Source organism: Mus caroli, unplaced genomic scaffold (genome assembly GCF_978045245.1).
Source record: "Mus caroli unplaced genomic scaffold, Mus_caroli_1 scaffold_11, whole genome shotgun sequence".
In the NCBI taxonomy this organism is placed as follows: domain Eukaryota; kingdom Metazoa; phylum Chordata; class Mammalia; order Rodentia; family Muridae; genus Mus; species Mus caroli.
Genome location: NW_028227266.1, coordinates 94,448,509 through 94,472,925, shown reverse-complemented (window position 1 = coordinate 94,472,925; position 24,417 = coordinate 94,448,509). Strand labels below are relative to the sequence as shown.

At 42.9% G+C, this 24,417-nt stretch overlaps 1 protein-coding gene across 1 annotated transcript in view; it reads right to left on the bottom strand.

Annotated features, from left to right (window-relative positions):
• The window catches only part of Pcolce2 (procollagen C-endopeptidase enhancer 2), a 57,504-nt gene that overhangs the window by 31,594 nt on the left and 1,493 nt on the right, over positions 1 to 24,417 (bottom strand). The gene's annotated exons all lie outside the window — the stretch shown is intronic.

The window sequence follows — 24,417 nt, the reverse complement described above, 5'->3', positions numbered from 1 at the left end:
GAGGAGCCTTTTACCAGTGGGGTCCTCTTTGTCATATGTCCCCGAAGCCCTGCAGCTTTGTGTGTGTTTCCAAATATGTGTACACATGCATGTAGGTACACATGCAGGTGTACATGTTTATGCAGGCACACGTGTATATTCTGTATGCAGGCGCACATGCATGTGGAAGCCAGGGGTCACCCAGGCACTGTTCTTCAGGAGCTGTCCACTTTAGTTTTGGAGACAGAGTCTCTCACTGAGACCTGGGACTTCCCAATTTAGGCTAGGCTGACTGGACAGCAAGCTCCAGCCACCATGCCTGGCCTTACACATGTGCTTCAAGGAGCAGATTGTGCAGCAGAACCTGACCAGGCATTCTCTCCCAGCCTCTGCTGCTTTCTTCTGGAATGATCATATGGTAATCTACCCCTCCCCCAGCCTTTATAAATTAGAGCTTGCTTCTGTCCAATGGCCCAAAGAAAGGGGCACAAACCTGAAATGTCATTTTCAAGAATATCTCTGAAATCTAGAATTTAACTGAGTAGATCTGCAGTGGATTCTGAATATAAAACTATAATGCTGTTTTACTAGGATTGAAAGAAAAAAAGAAATAAAATCCCTTTCTTTTGGATACTAGGAGAGTCAGACCAAGGGTAACTGAACAGTGACAACAGCATATACAAACGCACATCCTGTGTCCTCTTCCATGAATCAAATGGCTTTTTGTGGCTGCATAAAGTTGCTACAAGAAAGAACTCAACTGTTTGGAAATCTAATTTCTTTGTAAAAATTAATACCGTTGCTCAGCGTCTACTACAGAACTCCAGGCTTTACTGAGAAGTACCAGTCTACACTGTCTTCCCAGCCCCGGTGGGCTGTGATCCTCACAGGTGACCAGGGCTGCTCACTTCCTTGTGTAAAACAGCAGCCTGCACTGCTCAGTCTTGACTTACCTCTTCTAATCATTACCCTTTCTGTATCCTATAATTCCCCCACCCGCCCCTCCATTAAACTTCTAGTTAAATCAATATTCAAGATCCGCAGAACCACCTTCATGCAAACATCACAGCTGAGCTAAACTTGTTGTTACATTTCTCAGAGGTTGCTTTCCTAACCTTGGTAATGGCATTTCTTGAGGTTTGCATAGTGTGCTGGGTCTCTATCAATAAATCCTCTCAATACGGGCATCAGTAGCCTACGGTTTCCATTTTCTCCTCTGGAACATCCAGTCTGCTACTGTATAGATAATTACTCAATACAGGATGGATTGTATTCTATTTGTGGATAATTTATACTATCTTACCATTATTAGTGTGTGTGTGCACACATGAGTGTGCATGAGAGAGAAAGAGCCAGAAGAGAGGGGATGAAGAGAAGCGAAAGGAGGAGGAGGAGGAAGAGAGAGAGAGAGAGAGAGAGAGAGAGAGAGAGAGAGAGAGAATACAAGCATGTACAGGTCCCTCTGTGTGTTGTGGTGGTCAGAGGATAACTTTGGGTGTTGATCCTTGCACTTTGTCTGAGATAGACTCTTTGCTGCTGAGTAAACCAGGCTAGCCCTCGAGTTTCTGGAGGTTCTCTTGTCTCCACGCCTCATTTCTCATAAGCATGCTACGATGACAAACACCTGCACTCCTATTTCTGGCTTTTAATTGGGTTCTGGGGATATAAACTCAGACCCCCAGGCTTACACAGACAGTGCTTTTACACACAGAGGCATCTCCTCAGCCCTGGCATTTTAACAGAATATTAACACAAGAACATTGTATTCATTCCTGTTTTCCCTACTTTCTTCTACATTGAATGCCATCACTTCATACCAATTTGGTAGGTGTATATACACAACATGACAAATGAAAAGAAAGAAAGAATGACGACATTGTTATTTTGAGTTCCCTGTGGTCATGATAGGGGAAGCTGAGCTTATTTAAGGTTGCAATAGATCAGGTAAGAGACACTTCAGCAAGGATACCCTGGAGGTAGCAGCCCCACGGGCACCACCAGAAATAGAAACAGTGGGGAGAAGAGGAGCTGTGTTATTGCATCTTGGAAGACATGCAGAGAGACCAAGGGCACGATAGTTTCAATCTCTGAAAATGCTGAGTTTAGGATGTTACAGGCATATGTTACAATATCCAAACACAATTAGGGTGGCTGCCACAAAGGTCCTACCTAGCCTTGTCTACCTCCAGTTTGAGCTCCCTAACCTACTCTCTCTTGCTGGGAGACATTTTTGCCTCAGCTTATCTTGAATTCCAAGAGTATGATTCTTACATGCAATGATTTGTGACAAGAACCACCATTATCAATCTCCCAGGCGATAGACTTTCTGAGGCCAGCAAGACCCTGAAGAAGCAGACGAGAAACAGACCAGCTAGACCAGTGTGGCGACAGTGACTGACCGTGCAGAGCCCTTGCTCTTCCTTCTTTCCCCTCTACTAAGCTCTTGCCAGCAGCTCAAGGACTTAGAGTATATGCTGGGCAAGCTTATAATCCCAGCATTTGGAAGCAGAGGCAGGACAGAAGCCAGTCCGAAACCAACCTAGCCTACACTGTGAGTTCTAGGGCATAGTGAATCCCCATCTCAAGAAAAGAAACAAAACAAAACAAACAACCCTTACCTATACTAAGAAAGCCTTGGCAGAAAGATAGTGACTTCAAAGAAGCCTTGGCTACATATACAGTGAGACCCTGTTTGAGAATCCAAGGATGAAGGGGCTGGAGAGATGGCTCAGAGGTTAAGAGCACTGGCTAATCTTCCAAGGGACCTGGATTCAATTCTCAGCACACACATGGCAGCTCAGAACTGTAGCATGTAGTTCCTACTACCCCAGTTTAAACTCTGGGTAGTAGGAACTACACACTACATGTTAGCAGCCCCGCCCAGGTTCCCTCAGTTCCTCAGATGAAACACACACATACATTAAATTGTTTTTGACATGCTTACGCTCAATGACCGGGCTCTTCTAAGCCTTCCTTCAGCTATTAAGCCCTTCTTTTCTCCCCCACCTCAGCACCTCTGAATCTGCCCTCTGCTTTAACTGCTCGGTTTCCTTTAGACCGAGCTCAGCACCCTAAATCTGCCCTCAGCTTAGGTGTGTTTTTATCTCCTGCCTGCTACCCTAGGCCCAGTCAGAGAAGCAGCCAACGGCCATTCTGTCCAGGTTCTCACAGGGCTAGTGGCTCTTTCTCCCTCCGAAGCATGGTGAATCTTTTCTCCTCTCCTGTGTCTGCTAGCCTGCCAGCAGGAACCTGGAAGTCCCACCTATTCTGCCCAGCCATTGGTCGATAACATCTTTGTGGATTGATCAAAAACCAATTGGGGAACAAGACCTTCAGTGTTCACATGCAGATTCTGGATCCAAACATCAGAGCCACCGCCTACACAGAACTTCTGTAAGTCCAGTTCTAGAAGATGCGCGTCAGCAGAACATCAATGTACATAAAATATAAATAAATAAATAAATAAATAAATAAATAAATAAATAAATAAATAACATTTTTAAAATCCAAGGACGAGGAAGGAGGAGGAAGAGGCCCAGGAGATGAGAAGAAACCTAGCTAACTTTGTTATAAATTTTCTTAAAAATGACTAAATTATCTTCCATTTAGACAGCCTCGCCCAAATAGCTTTTTTAAAAAAGTAAATGAAAGTAAAACCAGCAGAAGAGTGGATAAAGCAGCTATGTAAACAAATGTCAGAATTCCCAGAGGAGGAGGGAAGGCAGAGAGTGAATCACTTTGCTCAGATGGTGTGACATTTAATTAAATGTTCTTAAATGTTCAGTGACAACATCATACTTTAGGAAAATCCATAAAGACAGCAGTGGAGACAGAAGACAGAGGAGGCTCGGCACTGTCTCTGTGCAGAGTGTGTGATGCACATGGCTGCACAGGTCATGGTAGGTGCGGGTGAAAGTGTCCAAGGGGTCTGTCACCTCTCTAGGTGTCCTGTCTGTGTTTTCAGTTCTTCCATTGGAGAGCTTGGCTTTAATTCACAGAAAGAGTAAAGCCTTCAGCTGTCTGAGGGGCTGGCCGGGGGAATGGGGTGTTGGCAATCTGAAACTCCACCCCTTTTATAATCTTTATTAAAAACAACTCTGTTTAGGTATAATTACAAACTATAAACTCACTCACTTTGAGTGCATATTCCAATGACTTCTGGTAAATGTATACAGTTTCACAACTACAATTACCAGCATATTCTAGAACATTTCTATCACCACCCCTGAAAGAGACTCCTATGCCTATTGCAGTCAGTCCGAGTTCCCACCTCAGCCCCAGGAAGCCACATTCTTGCTTTTCCTGGATGTTTTGTGAACGTGGAATCATGTGATGTGAGGTCTTTGCCTCTGGCTTCTTTCACTTAGCCTAGTGTCTTCAGATCCATCTGTGTCTCCACAGCCGTGAGTACCAAGTTCCTTTTATGACTGAATAATGTTTCATTGAATGGATGTACTAATTATCCATTCATCATTTGATTGATATCTGAAATACATCTGCTTCGGGGCTATTAACAATGTATCTATGGCCAGCTTTTCACAAGTCTTATTAACGTGCATTTTCACTTTTCTTGCACTTACGGTGTCATTACGGGGCCGTGTGGCAAATCTTTAACTTTAAAAGAAACTGTTTTCTGAAGTAGCTTTTACCATTTTACATTTCTACCAGCAGTGTGAAAAATTTAAACTCTGACTCCATCTCTGTTTCTTTGTCTCTCTCTGTGTCTCTGTCTCTGCCTGTGTGTGTGTCGAGTGTATATGTGTGCTTGTCTAGTGTCTCCCTTAATTACTTTCTATCTTATTTTTTGAGACTTTCACTGAACATGGAGCTCACTGATTCATTGAGATCCACTGGCTTCAAGTCCTAGGAATTCTCCCCTGCTTGTCCCACACTTATGTGGGTGCTAGAGAGATTAAAACCAGGCCCTCACACTCGAATGGAAAGCATTTTACTGACCAAACTGTCTGCCCCGTACCTATATCCTATCTTTTTGACTATTGCCATTCCCACGCAGGTGACTTCTGTACTCATTATATTTTCTATTTAAACTTCTCCAAGAGCTAATGATGCTATGCATCCCTTCATAGATGTACTGGCCACTCATTTACCTTTTGATAACATGTCTATTCAAAGGGCTGGAAGATGTCTCAGTGGCTAGGAGCACTAGGTGCTCTTCCAGAGGAAACAGGTTAGATTTCCAAGCATCCACATGATGGCTTACAAGTTCCAGGGGATCTGACACCCTCTTCTGGCCTCCAAAAGCATCCAGTGTGCACATGGTGCACAGACATACATGCAAGAAAAAAACTCATACACACAAAATTAAAATAAACTAACTCATGTTTTAAAAGTCTATTCAAGCCATGCATGGTGGCACACTCCTTTAATCCCAGCACTCAGGAGGCACAGGCAGTAGATCTCTGTGGTTTCGAGGTCAGCCTCCTCTACGGAGTGAATTCCAGGGCAGCCAAAGCTGTTAGACAGAGAAAACCCATCTTGAAAAAAACAAACAGAAAATCTATTCAAAATTTTATCTGTTTTTTTTAAAATTGTCGATCCTAGAACATTTTTAAAATCTAGCTAGAAAGAAAAGAATTAAAACTTAGCCAAAAATAAGATGGGCATCTGAGGCACACAGGAAATCTGGGTTTGTACATTCACTCTACGCCAGTTGGCAGGGCACCTAGCAGGCTTCTTTAATGAGATCACTCCACCCAAAACAACAGTGAGCTCAGATCTCCAGAGAGAATGCCCCAGCCCTGAGCATGTCTCCCTTTCATTTCTCAACCAGCCTTAACTGTTTTGTTTTAAGCCAACCATAGCCCCATCAGGGTATTTCTAGGGAAATGGGGGCTGTTCACACTTTCTCTCGACACACCACACTGAAAACTGGTACAGTGTCAGGCCAGACAGAGGTTCCACTCGATCTGCCCTCTGCAGAGGCCTTTGGCCACAACAATGAAAATGCCGGCTTTGCCCCATGGACCAAAAACCTGGACTGCTTCATGATCATCAGCCGTGATTTTAAAGAGATTAAAACAAACAAAATGAAACAACAACAACAACAACAAAAACAAACAAACAAACAAAAAAACAAACAGGTATGGTTGGTGGCTCACACCTTTGCTCCCAGCACTTGGGATGCAGAGTCAGGAAGATCTCGAGTTTGGGAAAAGCCTGGTCAACAGAAGGAGACAGGACAGCCAGGGCTACACATAGAAACCCTGTCTTGAAAAGGAGAGGGGTAGAGCGGGTGTGTGTCTTACAGCTTTCTATAGAGTAAAAGATTGAAGCAAGAATTAAAACACAGGGTCGGTCTGAGGGGTGGAGATCCATCTCAGGGCTTTCTACATGCCAGTCAATCATTCTGACAACTCAGCTCTATCCACAGCCCCGGTTTCTGCTCTTTGAAAGGAACTGGACTGCTGGGGGGTTGTTTTCTTTCCTTTCTTTCTTTGTTTTCTAGTCTGTGATAGCTTTAGAATGTTCTTATGCGTGACATTGAATTGATGGTTATGTCTGATGTTTGGGAATATAACCATTTTCAAAATACTAAATCTGCTGACCCTGGAGGTTTTTCCATTAGAGATGTGGGAGATGTATGTCACCAAGTGGGAGAAACTTTAAGAGATGCGGCTGAACTGGATGAAGTGGGTTACTGAGGCATTGTGCCTCTCCACCGCCCCCTTTCCTTCCCTGCTCCTTCCCCCTTCTTCCTGCCTGTCAGTCAGTAAGCAACCCAGCTTCACCTTGAGTTCCGAGTTCCCACCATGATGTTCTGCCTCACTACAGGCCCAGAAACAGCACTCAAGTGACCGCTGGCTGTAACCTCTGCAACTTCGCGTGAGCCAAAGTGACTCTTTCCTTCTTGAACTTGGTTTTACAAAGTTATTTTGTCATAGAGATGAAAGCCAACCCACGTCCTGCACCAGCGGCATGAACCTGTGTTTATCTACCAGTCAGCTGAGTGCTTGCCACTCAACGGAGATAAAGACTGGCTAAGCATATAATACTACAGAGGCTGGAGAGATGGCTTAGTGGTTAAGAACACCGATTGCTCCGCAGAGGACCTGGGTTCAATTTCAGCAACCAAATGGTGGCTCACGGCCATCTTTAACTTGGGTTCCAGGAAATCCAACATCCTCTCTGGTCTCCTAGGGTACTGCACACAATAGTGTACTGACATGCATGTAGGCAAATACCCATTTACATAAAATAGAAATAATTCTAAAAGAAAAAAAAGCATAAAATTTCTATCACAGTAAAACCATTAGTTGGGTGCCAACTTGAAACCTACTGCTTACAAAAGGTTGAAACTGAGACACATCTGTGTGACAAATCACCTAAAATGCTGTCATAGTTTGTCACCTGGCTATCACTCAGGAAAATTCAGTAGTTTGTTAGGTGCCATAGTGTACCATATTTTGCTAATTTTATCAGCTGTATCCTTAATTTGAAATAATCACCACTCTGTTTATAATTAAGTTAGAAATATCAGGGGTGGGGGCCAGAGCAATGGGCCAGTGGTTCAGAGTGCTTTACAGCTCCTGCAGAGGACCTGGTTTGGTTTCCAACACCCAGAATCAGGTGGCTCACAAGCACCTATAACTCTATTCCAGGGGACCTAACCCTCCTTTAGCCTCTGCAGGCACCTGCACACATGTGATGCACATACACCCACCAGGCACACATACGTAAACATACATTAAAAACATCGTCTTTAAATAAAAAAGAAGTATCAGTGACCTGGTTATAATTTGATGATAGCGCTCCTGCCAAACATGTTCAAGGCCCAGAGTTCCATTTCTAGCACACACAAGAGGATTATTAGTGACTAACTGGATAGTTCCCTCAAGGGCGCTGAAGTAGATTTTTCATGGGAATCTGTGGCAGTTTATACATGTGAGGGGCTGGGGGGCTGAACCCAGGGCATCACTCCTGTTGAATACACAGACTTAACTACATCCTCACCCAGACTGGTGGTTCTTGGCTTCAGTTCAGAAAGTACTTGTGAGGCCTGAGAAAACTGAAGCAGGATATAAAGCCAAAAGAAAAAAAGTAGGGAAACTCTGCTAATTAAGGTCAAAATCAACCATGACCAATAGCCTCCCGGCTCAGTGCAACATGGGAGATCCCCTTCATTAGCAGGGCTTCTTCTTCTCTGACCCTGCCTGAGGAATTTTCAGCTCTGTACATGCCTTTACCAGAGGAGTTCCGCATAGCCTTACTTAGATTAAGGGATCAATTTCCTTTCTCCGGATGAGAACCTGTTCAGCCAGCACCTGCGATTCCTGACAAGCTTCCCCATGCTACTGAGGCATTTCGGTACCCCAAGCCCTCAGCCAGTGACCCTTGCCCATTCTGGATGCCCCTGCCCTCAGCCCCCCCAGAACTTTAAAAGCCTCCAATCACCCTAAATAAAGTTGATATGCCTCCCTACTGCAGGCCCAGTGTAGTAACTCACTGTATGTACTCACAGGGCTTCTGAAACCCCTGCTTGTCATCTCTGTTCCCATGGTCTGTGGGGACTCTATCAGGACAATGATCTACAAGAGCAGGGAGACCCACACAAGAAATGACATGGACTTAAACGCTTCAGGAATGAACTCAGCTCCTTGAATGTGGGGACCAGGACAGTGTCAGTGAACTTTTGGCTTCCATGGATCTTAGTAACATGAATAACCTATCAATACAAGACCTGCTTTCAAATGCTAAAATTAATTGAGCCATGACGTTTTCAAATCAACACAATACTATGTTCTCATGAGCAAGAGAATAATTCTAATGTATGCCAGTCCTTCTGCTAATGACCTCAAAGAAGGCTTTATTTAAAATTCTTATTTATTAATTTTATTTTTATATGTGTGAATGTTTTAGTTGCATATATGTCTGTGCACCATGTATATAGTGTGGTACCCTTAGAAACCTGAAGAGAGTATCAGGTTTCTCTGGAACTGGAATTATTGATGGTTGTGAGCTAGCAGGTGGGTCTGGGGAATCGAACCCAGGTCCTTCAGGAAAGCAGCCAAGGCTCTTATCTGGAGCCACCACGCTAGCCTTGAAGTTATTGTCCTTGACATTGTTCTTTGTCTCTGCACGTTCTCAGTTCAAGACAGTAAGAGGCCAAGAATGCCACATGTGCTTCCTGTCTTCCTCCAATAGTTCTGATGAACTAAATCAAACAAGGACCCAAAAGTCATGGAATCATTCCTCCTTACAGAATCCAGCACTCAGCAAATGTTTAGCGGATGGGCATATCACGCCTGCAATCCGGAAGGCTGGCTGCTTTAATCTGGGCTGCAGCAGTGGACAGAATCCTGGCAACATATGTAGCTCTAGAAAGTGTTTTTCATGTTTTGTTGCAGCTTTTGGGTGGGGCTTGAAAATATACCCCCTAGTGAAATTGACTCATTTCTCTGGCAAGTGAAGGAAACATCAGGGGTTAGGAAATGTTGCAAATCTAACCAAAGCCTTTGCAGCAGAGTTCAACCTCAAAAAGACCGAGAGCTTTCGTTTTTGTTTTCATCTTCAAACAAAGTCTCGGCTACCTAGCCCTGGCTGGCTCGGAACTTACCATGTACACCAGGCTGCCCTCAAATTTGCAGCAATCTTCTGGCCTCGGCTTCCCGAATGCTTGGCATATAGGTGTGTATCACCAGACCTGGCTAGCAGCTAGCATCTTTCTTTCTTTCTTTCTTTCTTTCTTTCTTTCTTTCTTTCTTTCTTTCTTTCTTTCTTTCTTTCTTTCTTTCTTTCTTTCTTTCTCTCTCTCTCTCTCTCTCTCTCTCTCTCTCTCTCTCTCTCTCTCTCTCTCTCTCTCTCTCTCTCTCTCTCTCCCTCCCTCCCTCCCTCCCTCCCTCCCTCCCTCCCTCCCTCCTTCCTTCCTTTCTTTTTCTTTCTCTTGTTTTTTTTCCGAGACAGGGTTTCTCTGCATAGCCCTGGCTGTCCTGGAACTCACTTTGTATACTAGGCTGTCCTCGAACTCAGAAATCCACCTCCCTCTGCCTCCCAAGTGCTGGGATTAAAGGCGTGCACCACTACGCCCAGCTTGCATCTTATTTTCAGTGTAAAATAGTGACATCGTGACTCCAAAGAACAGGTAGGACGGGTGTGGGTGGTTCCGACTGTGACACACCAGTACAGGACTCTTGAAGCAGAAGAAACAACTGCGTATAGTAACATTGTCACAAGATCTCATTCTTCATTTCCAGAACTGGCACAGGTACCTTCCTCTCTCGCAGCCAGCTCAAAGGAACACAGTGGCCCGCAGCCAGCAGCTCCTGCATGGCTGCCTCACACAGAGACCTGTGCTCACTCACCGCTGCCCTTGATCAAGCTGCTAATTTTTTGACTGCCCAAAGCACTGATTCAGGAGAAGCAGCAACTAGGTGTTCCTGCTCCCTCCACTGCTGGAGTGTTTGCAGTGGCCTTCCGAGGGTGATACCATCACTTGCTGTCCGGTGCACACCAGCTGACATGAAGGTTGAAAGTGAAGTCCTTGGCCTCTGCTCTCAAGGCTGCTATGGCCATAGATGATGGCGCTGCCACCCTTCAGTCTGCTCAGCTCCAGCTTGGAAGGCTCTCTGACTCCTCTTTCATTCTTTTCAACCTTACACTTTGCCCACCAATAATTTTGATTCTACTTTACAATATATTTAGAAGCATATATATATATATATATATATATATATATATATATATATATACACACACATCTCTCTCTATATATATATATGTAGTATATATATATATATATATATATATATATAGTATATATAATATATGTATAGTATTTAGACATAGATTTATAGACATGGAGTTATAGACTTAGACAATGTATAGATTTCAATAATATATTACAATATATTCAGAAGCTAATATATGTAATATATTTAGATATAGATTATATAGATTTTGACAATGTATATATTTAGAAAATATATTGCAATATATTTAGAAACTTATGTGTGCGCGCGGGTGTGTGTGTGTGTGTGTGTGTGTGTGTGTGTGTGTATCACTGACCTTCACTGCCACTTTCTTGGTTACCATGCAGGCCCAAGCTACCATGGTCTTACCACAGTTACAGCAACAGTTTCCTAGCAGCCTCCCCTTAGGCGTCACAGTCTATTCTCCACACAGCAGCCAGGAGATCTTTTGAAAACACGAGTCACAAGCTGAGGATGCACCTCATTTGGAGCACCGTGCCCAAGGGTTTGGCTCTAACCCCTAGCACTGCATAAAAACAGGAGTGGCGGCACATGCCTGTAATCCCAGCACTGGGGCGGTGGAGGCAGAAGGATCATAACTTCATTCAAAGTCATACTTGGCTACTTAAATTTGAGACCAGCCTAGGCTATAGGAGACCTTGTCAAAAAAAGTCACTTTATGTCATACTGCTCTGTTTAAAACCATGGAGAGACACTGGAATGGCTAGTTTGATGTGTCAATTTGGTTAGAAAATCATAGCATCTAGTTAGTAAAATACACATTTCAGAGGAACCACCTCCACCACCCATTTAAATTGTTGCTTTGAAACATAAATCTCTACATATGCATGTATTATATAATATATATGTTAAATATAATGTCTTATTTATAGCTGAATAATATTTTATTATATATGTGTATCACATTTTCATTATCCACCTATCAGCTGATAGACATTTCGGCTGTTTCCTTCATTGTATGGGAGCTTTTTAATTTCATGAGCACCTACTTGTCTTAAGGCCTGTGCTACCAGGGTCCTGTCCAAAAAATTCCTTTTCTATGCCTATAAGTTAACTTCCCTTTTTCCTCCTCTATCAGAGGTAGTGTCTCAGGTCAGGTCTTATGTTGAAATCTTTGATGTATTTGGTGTTGAGTCATGTGTGCAGAGTGAGAGATAAGGCTCTAGTTTCATTCCTCCACATGTAACTATCCAGTGTGACCAGCCCCGTTTGTTGAAGATATTGTCATTTCTCCAGTGTGGTTTTTCTTGTTTGTTTGTTCATTGTTGTTTTGTTTGTTTGTTTGTTTGTTTTGTCTTTTTGTGGAGAATCAGAGGGTTATGGGAGTTTGTAACTGTAGGTCCTCAATTCTATTCCTTGATCAACTTGTCTGTTTTTATATCAGTACCATGCTGGTTTTATCACTATAGTGTAGCTTGAAATCAGGCATGGCGATATCTCCAGTAGTGTTTTTACTGTTTTGGATTATTTTAGTTATTCTGTTTTTTTGTGTTTCTGTGTTTTTCTGTGAATTTTAGGATTATTTTTTCAATTTCTATAAAAAATGCACTCAGATTTTGAGAGTGGTTACACTCAATGTGTAGGTTGCTTTTGGTAAGATGGCCATTTTCACAATATTTCTTCTTCTAACCCAAGGGCATGGAAGATCTTTCTTCAGAGTCCTAAAGATTTGCTTGTTTGGATCTTTCACTTCCTTGGTTAGGTTTATTCTAAGATTCTCTTGAAGATGGTGGATGGGATTCTTTCTCTGATTTTTTTTCTTGGTGTGCTAATCATTATTATGTATGAAGGAATTGGTATATATAAGGACAGTTGGATATTAATTATATGTTGAAGATATATATCTAGCTCTATCTCTATATATACAAACTCTCTCTATATAGACATATATATAGTTTAATAGTTTTATATCCTGCTACTTTACTAAACATATTTATCAACTATAGAAGTTTTCTGATTGGAGTCTTTTATATAGATAATGGTAACCCTTGCAAAAAGGATGTTTTGACCTCTTTCTTTCCTCCTTGTATCCCCTTGACCTCCTTCTTTTGTCTTATTCCTCTAGTTAAGACTTAAAGCACTGTATTGAACAGGATGAGGGAGAGCGGATACCCCTGTCTTGTTCCTGATTTTTAATAGAAAGACTTTGTGGTTTTCTCCATTTAGAATGGTGTGGTCTGTCGGCTTGCTGCATGTTGTTCTCATTCTGTTAAGGTATTCCTAGATTCTGTAGGACTTTTATTATAAAAGGATGATATATTTTATCTTAGCTAGGGTTTTACTGCTGTGAACAGACACCATGACCAATGCAAGTCTTATAAAAGACAACATTTAATTGAGGCTGGTTTACAGGTTCAGAGGTTCAGTCTAGTATCATCAAGGTGGGAATATACCAGCATCCAGGCAGGCATGGTGCAGGAGAAGCTGAGAGTTCTACATCTTCATCTGAAGGTTGCTAATGAAAGACTGACTTCTAGGCAGCTAGGATGAGGGTCTTAAGCCCATGTCCACAGTACCTATCCCACAAGGCCACACCTCCTAACAGTGCCACTCCCTGGGCCAAGCATATTCAAACCATCACATATTCAAAGACCCCTTTCTCTAGCTAATGAGATGATCATGTGATTTTTGTCCCTGAGTCTGTTTATGTGGGGAATTACATTTATTGATTTACATATGTTTAATCATCCCTGCATCTCTAGGATGAAACCAAGTTGATCATGCTGGACATTTTTTTTTATGCACTCTGGAACTTGGTTTGCAAGTATTTTATTGAGATTTGTGGGGGAGGGTATGTTCATCAGGGACATTGGCCTATACTCCATTGGAGGGGGTATCTTTTTTTGGTTTTGGTATCAGGATAATACTGACTTCATATAAAGAATTTAGACGTGTTCTTTCCTTTTTCAGTTTTATGGAATGACTTGAGGATTATTGGTGTTAGTTCTTTGCTGGTCTGGTATTTTCCTGGGTAGAATCCATCTGGCCCTAGGCTTGTACAGGATTTCTCTGTATAGCCCTGGCTGTCCTGGAACTCACTCTGAAGACCAGGCTGGCTCCAACTCAGAAATCCACCTGCCTCCGCCTTCTAAGTGCTGGGATTAAAGGTGTGTGCCACCACTGCCTGGCTGAGAGTTTTTTTTTTTTTTAATTACTGAGCTTATCTCACTTGCTATGGGTCAGTTTAGATTATTTACTTCACCTTTGTAGCAGTTTGAGTAAGTATGGTCCCCTTAGACTTATGTTTGAATGCTTGGCCATAGGGAGTGACACTGTTAGGAGGTGTGGCCTTGTTGGACACAAGTGTATACACTGCCTCTCCCTGCTGCCTTTGGATCAACTCTCGGTCCCTCCAGCACCATGTCTGCCTGCAGGCTGCCACTCTTCCCTCCATGATGATAATGGACTGAACTTCTGTGTACTGTAAGGCAGCTCCAGTTAAATCTTTTCTTTTATAAGAGTTGCCATGGTCACGGTGTCTCTTCACAGCAGTGACACTCTGGGACAGCTTTGATTTAACTTTGGTAGGTTGTATGCATCTAGAAGTTCAGCTGCTTTTTAAGATCCATTTTGTCGGTAAGGCTTTCCAGTGTGTGTTCAATGGCTTGTCGAATTTTTCCTTTCCAGCATCATTTCAGTTGGGGTTTTCTTCGGCAACTCCATCTCTTTGTTGAATTCTATTTTCACATCTTGGATTGACTTCCTCATTTCATTTCTCTCTGGTTTGCTCCCTTGGGTATAGTCATGTCTTCTTTGAGTTGTCTGAACTTACTCACAGTCAGACTTTTGGATTCGTTGTTAGTTCTCCTAGGTCGTTTTTAGTAGGTACCATTATGATGGGATTCTTTTTTTTTTAAGATTTATTTATTTTATTTATATGAGTACACTGTAGCTGTCTTCAGACACATCAGAAGAGGGCATCAGATCCCATTACAGATGGTTGTGAGCCACCGTGTGGTTGCTGGGAATTGAAGGCTGGAAACGCAGTCAGTGCTCTTAACCCCTGAGCCATCTCTCCAGCCCATGGTGGGATACTTAACTTGCAGAGGAGACAGGTTACCCTGGTTTTTCATGCTGTTTCTGTGCTGAGATTTGCACATGTAGTTTATTGGTTGAGACCTTTTACCTTCCTTCCTTCCTTCCTTCCTTCTTTCTTTTTTTCCTTTCTTTCTTTCTGGTTGTTGTTCAAGTTGCTTTCCTACTTTCAGTCAGGCAGGGGACACAGACCAAGAGGATAGAGTGTGATCAGGTAGTGCTGTAACTGATTCTCCCTGCATGCTCTGGGACAGTAACCTTAACCCCAAGCAAGGCCTGTCGGTTTACAGATGCCCTGAGGGCTTGCTGTAGCTACACTGAACAGAGACTCAGAGAGAGGTTACCACCACAGACTAAATGATCTGCACTTGGAGTAGTGGTCACCCCACAAGCTTCTTGAGGACTGTAAGTGGAAAGTTGCCTTGTGACATCCAAGTTTCAGCTTAGCTGTCATCAGATTGACCCCATTTCAGCCAGGTTCACAATCCTCATTCCATGCCCTGTATGTTGTCTTCACAGCATGTGTCCTCACCTGATTCCTCCATGTCTCGCTGCTTCTAGGCAGGCACTACCGATGCAGGGACCTTCCCTATAATATCCTAGGATGCAACAGAGCCTGACTGACAGTAAATGTTCAGTATATGGTTCATGGAAAAAAAATTTCTTTAGTGTTTACTATGCACTAGGCATTGTGCTTTTTAAACTTTTAGTTTGATGTGTATGAGTGTTTTGTCTGTGTATGTCTTGTGTGTCATGTGTTTGCCTGGTGCTGGTGGAGGCCAGCAGAGGGTGTCAGATACCCCTTGGACTGGAGTTACAGCCAGTTGTGAGCCACCAGGTAGGTGTTGGGAATCAAACCAAGATCCTATGGAGGAGCAACCAGTGCTCTTAACTGCTGAGCCATCTCTCTAACTGAACTAAATGCTATCCATGCAATAATGTAACACCTAACATAGCTCTATAAGGGAATAATACAATTCATATGTACAGATAAGGAAACCCAGGAACAAATAGGATAACCAGCAAGACCTAGGCCATACAGCTGGGACATAAATGTTTAGGGAATCCAGGGCTCATAACAGAATTCCTCAAAGCCTCATGGCTTAAAACAATCTGCTCTCTCCTGTTGTAATACTGTGGACTCGCTGGCCTCAGGGAGATGGGTCTCGCTTGAGTTCTCTCCTTCATTATGACAAGCTGGCAGAAAACAGTCTTCTCAAAGCCTGGACCTCCTAGATGGCTTTCTCAATAATAGGTCCGAGAAGCCAGCTTTAAAGACCACTGCTGGGGGTGCTGTTTGACCATCTCGCTATGGACATCCTCACAGAATGATGGTCCTTACAAAGTATCTTAGGTTATCTGGGGTGCATATGCATGTGTGTGTGTGTGCACAAGCAAATGCACATGTATGTGGGGGGTATGTACGTATATAGGTGCATACTTGTATGGAAGTCAGGCCAACATCTAAGTATCTTCCTTAATCTCTCACTGAACCTGGACCTCACCGAGTAGTCTAGGCTGATTGGCCAGTGAGCTCCAAGGGGCCTCCTTTCTCTGCCCACCCTGTGATGGGATTAAACAGGATGACACCCAGGATTTTTATTTTAACTTGAGTGACAAATAAATGCACTCGGGCTCTCCTGATTGCAGGTTAGCACTTTACTGAATAAACCATCTCCTCAGATCTAAAATGCACTTGGAATCTTTTTTTTTTTTTGAGAGAGGGGGTCTTAGGTAGCTCAGGTTGACCCCAAATTCACTATATAGCCTAGGTTATCTTCAATTTTACCATCCTACTGCCCCAGACTCCTTGGTGCTGAGCCCATAGCCATATGCCACCATGCCCTGGGCTCTAGAATATACATTTTTAAAAACCAAGGAGGAACTGGGGGGTGTAGTCAGTGACTCTTGGTTTGATGCCCAGCATAGAGAACAGAAAAAAAAAAGGAAAGGGTAAGAGAGGGAGGAAGGAAAAAGAAGGGAGGAGAAAGGAAAGGAAGGGGGAAGGAGAGGGGAGGGTAAAAGGGAAGAAAAGACAAAGAACTTAGGCAAAAGCCAAAACGTTTTCTGCTCACCCCTGGGGGACACCGGGAAACCAGGAGGCATGGCAACGGAGGCCATTTTTGTAGACTCCAAGTACAGGGCTGGATATGTACCCAGCAGACTGACTCCAGAAACTATGACTTAGACACTAGGACGTGATGTGTCTTCACTGGGAATCCCTGGATAATGGTTTTAGCTGGTTTGTGTAACTAGGAGCTTGTTTGATGATTTGTACTGCCAAAGAAGGGTAAAGTCTTCATCTGTAAAGACAGAAATGCACTCGCCATGTCTTTAGTGTAGTCCTGGGGTAGAAGCCAGGACCTTGCACATGATAGGCAAGTGCCTTTCCATTGAGCTCAGCCCTATCTCGTGGGTTTCGCTGGCAGTCCTTTCTCTTCTTCTAAATACCCAATCTCAAAGTCACGAGGAATCTTCAGTTGGTGCTAGGGTGGGAGCGGGCCAGGAAGGGAGGCTTGGAGGCACTTCTGTGGGTGAAATCTTATGAAAGATCGTATTTTAAATGAAGAAAGGACACAGTGAGCAGTTTCCCATGGGACTCCGCCATGCCCCAAGGGATTAGCGTGTAGCTTGAAACCAGTTGGCTTGCAGGCAAGTTCTACACAAACGCCACATTTTTATTCCTTTTCACAGCCCCGGAGAAGCGGTTTTAAAAGATCAACATCACCTCTAGCACTGTGCCAAGGGGCCTTCTATCTAATACCCACTTCATCCCTCACATCGACCAAGGTGCCAGCTTCAGGAACTTCACCACAGACCTAGCAAATGTGTAAACAGGGATGAAAGCTCGCGTCAATAGGACTCTCCAATGCTTATTCTTCTAGGCTCCAAGGAATGCCACACAAACAACCCACCATTTTGACCCCTGTTCACTATGCCTCGCCCTGCTTCTATTCAGGGGTGTGATTTCTCAACCATCATTAAAGTTCAGCACCAGATGGGTACATCATGAGCAATATTGGTGAATTAATGATTTAGAATTCCTTCAGAGGAGGTCAGTGGTAGCCCAGACATTTTAGCAAGTCCATGTCTAGCAGTCAGACCCTACCATCTATTTCGGGGGCTACCTAATATTAAAACAGTCATAGGCTTCTACGTGCCGTTCCTCCTCTCAGTCTGGACTGGTAATAGCCTATCTTTGATGAACTCTCTTGCCTTGCCCTTGATTGACATTTGGAAAGCACTATTTGGCCATGCACAGTGTTCAAGAGTGAACATTTGATGGGGGCACCTACGGTGTGGTGGGGAAGGAAGGTGATATTTAGTGGCAGGACTTATGGTTTAGGAAGCTTCAATTCTGATTCTACACTGCCCTAAGTTTCCTGCTTATTCCAGATGTCTACACTCGTTATCCAAGACTTACTTTTCATGAGCTAATAAATAATGTATTTGAAGAAAACACTTGGGGTCCGTCCCCCCCCCTCGCCCCGCCAAGTTCCTAGAGTAAGAAATTCAAAGATAGCCAGTGTAATTGCACTGTTGAGGTGTGCACATGTGAGGGCAATTGACAATTTCCTAGGATGTTCCTCAGGCTCAAGGGACAGCAATCCGTATGCATAACATCTCTGTGTGAAGAACATGGCACAACAGCCATCCATCTGCAAGCCACACCCAACTCTAAGGACATGGAAGGAACTGTGTGGAAAGGACTCTAAGGGACTGTAAAGCCTCTAAGACTGCATTCATCAAACAAGATACAGCAAAGGAGCCCACTCTCTTCCACTGATAGCTTTTAAGGAATTTGCAAAGTCATCACGGACCAATTTGCCACTGGGTTCATGTCATCAATTGAACTGGTCACAAGCAAGGGATATGAAAGTAAATTTCTCAGCCCTGCTAATAATACATTTAAAAAAATCCTTCCTGGGTGTTTACCTTTATTAAATGCCTTCTCCATTGGCAACATTGTTATCAAAGAATTTCTGTCAAAAAAGAAAACCATGAAGACTTCATTTCCATGTTTCCCCTGTCTGTTCATTAAGCCTTTCTAAAGGCATCGGATTGAAAACAGCCCTAAAAATACAGGCAGAATAAATAAGTGTATTTATAAAACATCGTGTATCCAATCAATGAAAACATACTTAATTTCCATGTGAAAGAGGAAAGAAAAACAAAATTAAAAGAGGCAAAAGAAGCCCTCAAAAGCAAGCAGAAAACTAAACTAATTTAGAAAAAGTGAACTGGGGCCCCAGTGGGAAAGTGCTACCCACTTGCTTATTTATTTAGGATTTATATTTGTCCTCCCAAAAGGACTGTAGGCAACAGGGAAGCTTTGTACTCCTAGTGTCTTAATGATTGAACCCTAGCTAGAGGAATTTGTCTACAGTAAGACGCTTAAGCGTTCTGAACAGGGTAAGCTTTCTGAATTACAAACTATCGGTTTAAAAGCCTGGTCTGGACTCAGTCAGAGAAGATGCACCTAACCCTCAAGAGACTTGGGAACCCAGGAAGTGTGGAGGTCTGGTGGGGTGGAGGTGGGATGGGGACCTCCTCTTGAGGGGGAAGCTGGGGGACGGAGGTGTGGGATGTGGAACAGTCGGAGGGTGGACCGGGAGGGGGATAAAGTCTGAACTATAAAAAAAAGGTTAAAGAATAAAAATAAAAATAAATAAAAATAAAAAGCAAGACAAGTAACAATTGCAATGTCCTTAGCCCAGGCTTATGGTTCTCAAGCTTGTATGAAGATGCAAACAAGTCCTACTAATCGCCCGCATCCATACTTTTCTTTGATGTAAATCATATCCAACTTTAGCATTGGTTAAAATTATTATTCAGGTGGCTAAATGATTACTATTCAGGTTCCTATAAGAGAAATGTATATATTCATTAAAAATATAGTTAAAATTAGAAGTCTCCATATAATGTTAAATATCCTATGTGCAGTCAAAAGCCAGGAAATACGAGGTTAAGGCCAAAATTCCATTCTTCTATCAACCCTGAGGCTATTCCAGACAAATAATAGTTAAGTAATTTTAGAACCCTTTCCTTACCCTTAGGTATAATTAACTGACTTAAATGCTGAGTTCCTGCCCAAATTAATGATTTGTTTTCTCAAATTATATACCTACCACTGGTATTCTAGAACATCACTATATATTTCAAACACACTCGACCTCACCGCCATTGCTGCCAATTTTCTTCTCGTTAACCGTATAAAAGTTGTTTAGAAGACACAAACCCCAAGCCCACTTTAATGTATAAATTCTTTAAGCAGGTTGTGAACGCCATTTAGATTTAATCAGGCTTCTAGAATGGTAGACTCAGTATGATGACTTTAACATACAATAAGTCATAAGATTACCCACAAGGCAATGGTACAGAAATACCTCTCTAGGGCTCACTATTATTCATTTATAGAAACAACCGAGGCATATATAAAATAAACCTGTGAATCCAAAACCTTACAAAGAACGCTTCAAAATCTGCAATACGTAAAGCTACTTAAGAGTGAGCAACAAAATGATTACTCAACATTCCTATCACCGAGTCTCTTCTCTCCTTCTTACCAGATCCAACTCTCTGAGGATGACTGTACCCAAAGGGCGGCACAATGGAGCACCTACGTATACAAGTGACTCAGCGAATTGTGGTGAATGCTTATACAAGAGCTAAGTACGTGCACAACTAATTGTATTGCTGTGTCTGTAACACAAGGAGTCTTTTCATGGGATTAGGCAAGATGCAAATTCTATTTAGTTTGGTGCTCTCGCGCAAACACACACACACACACACACACACACACACACACGGGGGGGGGGGATCTCACTATATAGACCAGGCTGACTCCCAATTTACAGCGCTCCTCCTACCTCTGGGATTACAGATGTTAGCAACCACACCCAGCTAAAATGTTACCCAAGTTCTTGAGATAGCAATTCCTCTACCCATGAGTGAAAAGGGTAAACTAATGTCTGCCTCAACCAGCTCAGAGAATTAGATGCAAATGAATAAAGTGGGTCAATGTATGTGAAGGCCTGCCGAGAACTACACATTAACACCTTAGCAGCATGAGTTGCATGTTAAGTATATTAAATGCTCCTAGGTAGAATAAAACAGTAGCCGATGGACAGCAGGGCAGGCATTGCTAGGCAGCTCAGGGTCTCTATGCAGAAGAAACATAGGTAAACTGCTTTGTTTTATTCCCAACTCAGATTTGTGCTGAAATTAATTTAAAACCTCAGTTCCTGGCTGATTTCAATACCCTTCAAACTTTTATATATATATATATATATATATATAAATGAAGCAATTACAAACCCATTGTTATCTCTGTAGCATCACCTCCTTTCTGCATTCCAATTCTCTGCTGGATTTTAAGTTCAGCAACTAATTTTAAACGCTATTCCTATATACCTTCTAGATTTCCCAATAGGCTCTGGGCTTCAAGTTTCCTGTAATTTATAGTTTCTGTAAGCAAAGCCTCAGCTGTTCTTCCTGGCCACCCACACCAATTATTCCTCAAGTCAAACTTTGAGGGAGCCACTTTTACAGCCGACTTTTCTAGAAAAGAGAGAAATTGTTTCTAGTAATCATCAGGTTCTATCTTTAATTCCACCATGGGAGTTATAAAATGAACAAGTAAGCTGAAAATCTCAAGGACTATTGCATCAGTGGGTCCAGGTTTGCGCTGAAGTTATCCTGAAGTTATTAATGGGCTGGTGATGTGGATGTCGGGGCTGGTGGGCAGCTAGAACTGCAGAGAGTTGGGTGGGCTTTATCTCAGAGGCCACTCAGAGCCAGGCTCACACCTCAGACTCATCTTCTCCAGCTCACACCACTTCTAACATCATCTAGGCTTGACTAGGAGGATGCTGGAAAGGTTTTTGGCCTATGTCCTAGTGAAGCACTGAGCTCACCACACTGGCCGAGACCCTGCAGACAGGTTTACTGCTACACTACTACTTCCTTTGAGGATCTCAGATGCCTCCCATCATCCCCTGCATGTTGTCTCAAAGGAGTACTGTTACCAAGTGTGGTGGTAGCGTGCCAAGGTCTGGAGTTTCAAGTTTTGCTGCCAGGGCTTGGTGCACCGCTCTCATGCTTCAATATGGAGGGAAGAGGTTGACTACACCCCAGTCTCATTATGTCACATCAGCTTGGAAGATTAATTTCCACTTTTCAAAGGACCTTAGTTGTTAAAATCATACTCAATTCTTGTCCCTTACCATAGACATAAGGACTATGTCATCTAATGCAGACATCTGTGTGGGTAACTTCCTGTAGAGTTAACTTCTACAGGAAGTTAAGAAACACTCAGTCTTCTCATGGATTACCTAATACTGAACTGTTTCCTAACTCTCAAATCCTCTGATTTAATGTCTAGCCATGCATTTTTTAAGAACGTGCTCAGCCAAATTAATTACTAAGACCTAGTCAACTAAGACCACCACAAGTTGACAGAATGATAAGGGCGACTTAACAGGATTAAGTCATCAGCTGTGGTGGCCTAGTATCAGCTTCCCCATTGACAGGGCAGGAGTACAACTAAGTAGTCAGGAGCATTTCCATCTGCAATGTCTTTACACATCCCTAGATAAACTAATCCCTAGAATTCTCTGGAACTGTGCAAAGGACACAGACACAGATACACACACACACATACAGAGAGAGAGAGAGCCATTAAGCACTTAAAAGGTGGCTATATGATTAGGAAATGAAAGTTGGTTAATTTAAATAATCAGAGAAGACAATGTGCTGAACAGCCCTGTCATATAAGAAGTTGCTGTTAAAATTTAATATCCTAGACTAGAGGCTGGAAATGTACTTCAGTTCTACATCAGCTGAGCTCCAGGGAGCATCCAGGTTTTCAGTACCAGATTGAGACTGCTAAGGTATCTGGCTTAGTTGACCTTAAAACACACACACACACACACACACACACACACACACACACACACATTAGTGGTTTCATTCCTTCTGGGAACCCTGTATAATACAACTGGCTTTGAGAAAGTCTCTCTGGACTGCCTTGGGTAGTCACCCAAGAGGACATCCCTGCCCAGGACAGGAGCCACAAAGGGCACGTGGGCCTCTCAGCTGGAACCACAGCATCCTAACTGCATGCTTGTCTGCCTAAGAAACACCAGAAGGTAGCAGATGACATATTTCTTCATCTTTGCCCTCCCAACCTCTTCGAGTCCAGGGCTCTCTACGCAGGCTTTTGGTTGGCTTCAGCTCCATTACGATCCTCGGCTTCAACTTCCTGTCCAGACAATGGTCTTTGTTCCTTCTGTCCCAGCCTCCTTGAGTTATTAAGGCAATTAAACCCGTTCCCCACCCTACCACTTAACACTCCACACTCACTCCACCACCACACCCCTATGCCTGTTTTTTGGGTTTTGTTTTCTTTTCTTTTTTTCTTTTTTTTCTTTTGGCAACTGCATTTCCTCTGAGGCAAAGCTCCCTCTAGTCCAGAAACCCCTCCCAGTGGACACACCCCTCCCTAGTCTGATGCCACAGCAACGTGACTACTAAGTCCTCCAATACACAACCAACCATGGTGTTTGACTTGCTAGGCACACGATGACTCTTTTTGACCTTGCAGCTGAGTCACAATTAAACCACAATTACAATAAGAAACCAAGTCTCTTTACATTTGTTCCCCAGCCTTTTGTCACATTTATTAGCATCAGTGTTTCAAAGCTGTTTCTGCAACGTAGTCTCCCCTAGCTCCACGTGCTATGATAGAATGAAATCTATATCCATTCACTAGAATTTTACAAGAGGACATCAAGGCACACAAAAAAGCAATGTTTTATATTATGGAGGGGTCCTTCTCTCAAATCTGCCTGCCAAACTCAAATCTTCACTACAGGTAAAGTTGGGCTTATCAAACCAATGTCTCTGACTAATTCGCTTGACCTCAGCTTTCCTACATAAAGTAGAGGATATAATGATCAAAGTGATTCTGCAGGTTCGCTGAGATGCTTGTTAATCACCTGGCATGGTTAAGTGTCTGGCACACAGTCCTTCAAATGTGATCTGAGGCTGGGTATGTAGCTCAATGGTAGAGCACTTATCTAGCATGTGTGGGGCTCTGGGTTCAGTCCACAGCAACAGAAAACACATACGTGCAATGAATCATAACTGACTGAATACTTTTGGTTACCAAATAACTTCCCAGGAACAACAAGAAAATAAAGATAGCAACAAAAGTTATAGACTTTTATTTTCATGAATTATGTCTGTATCTGGTTTCCTGCCTTGACTACCGCTAATACAGCCCACAGTGAGCACCATGGGTATTTTATTAAGCCCTCATAACTAGCGTCCTCCATCCTTAGATGGCCTTTAGTGGTGGTTCCTAAGAAGGGAGAGTAACTGGCAGCAATGGTGGTAACTGTTGTTCTTTTTCTCCGGAGTATGAAGTAGTCAAAACTGCTTTGATCGTTTATTTCCCACCGGGAGTTGTGTGGGCATGAACAGCATCTAACTTTCAATGGTGTTTACACCAGACCTCTAACTAGAAACAGCCTTAATCAGGAATTCAAAATGACTCAATCGAGTCAGGCACGAGTTGTCAGAAACTCATGCTTGAAGGGTTTCTTCCTTCAACCATCATCTTGAGCCCTCTCTAATCGCTATTGCAGGACACCCCCAGGTCTCTTAATAAACC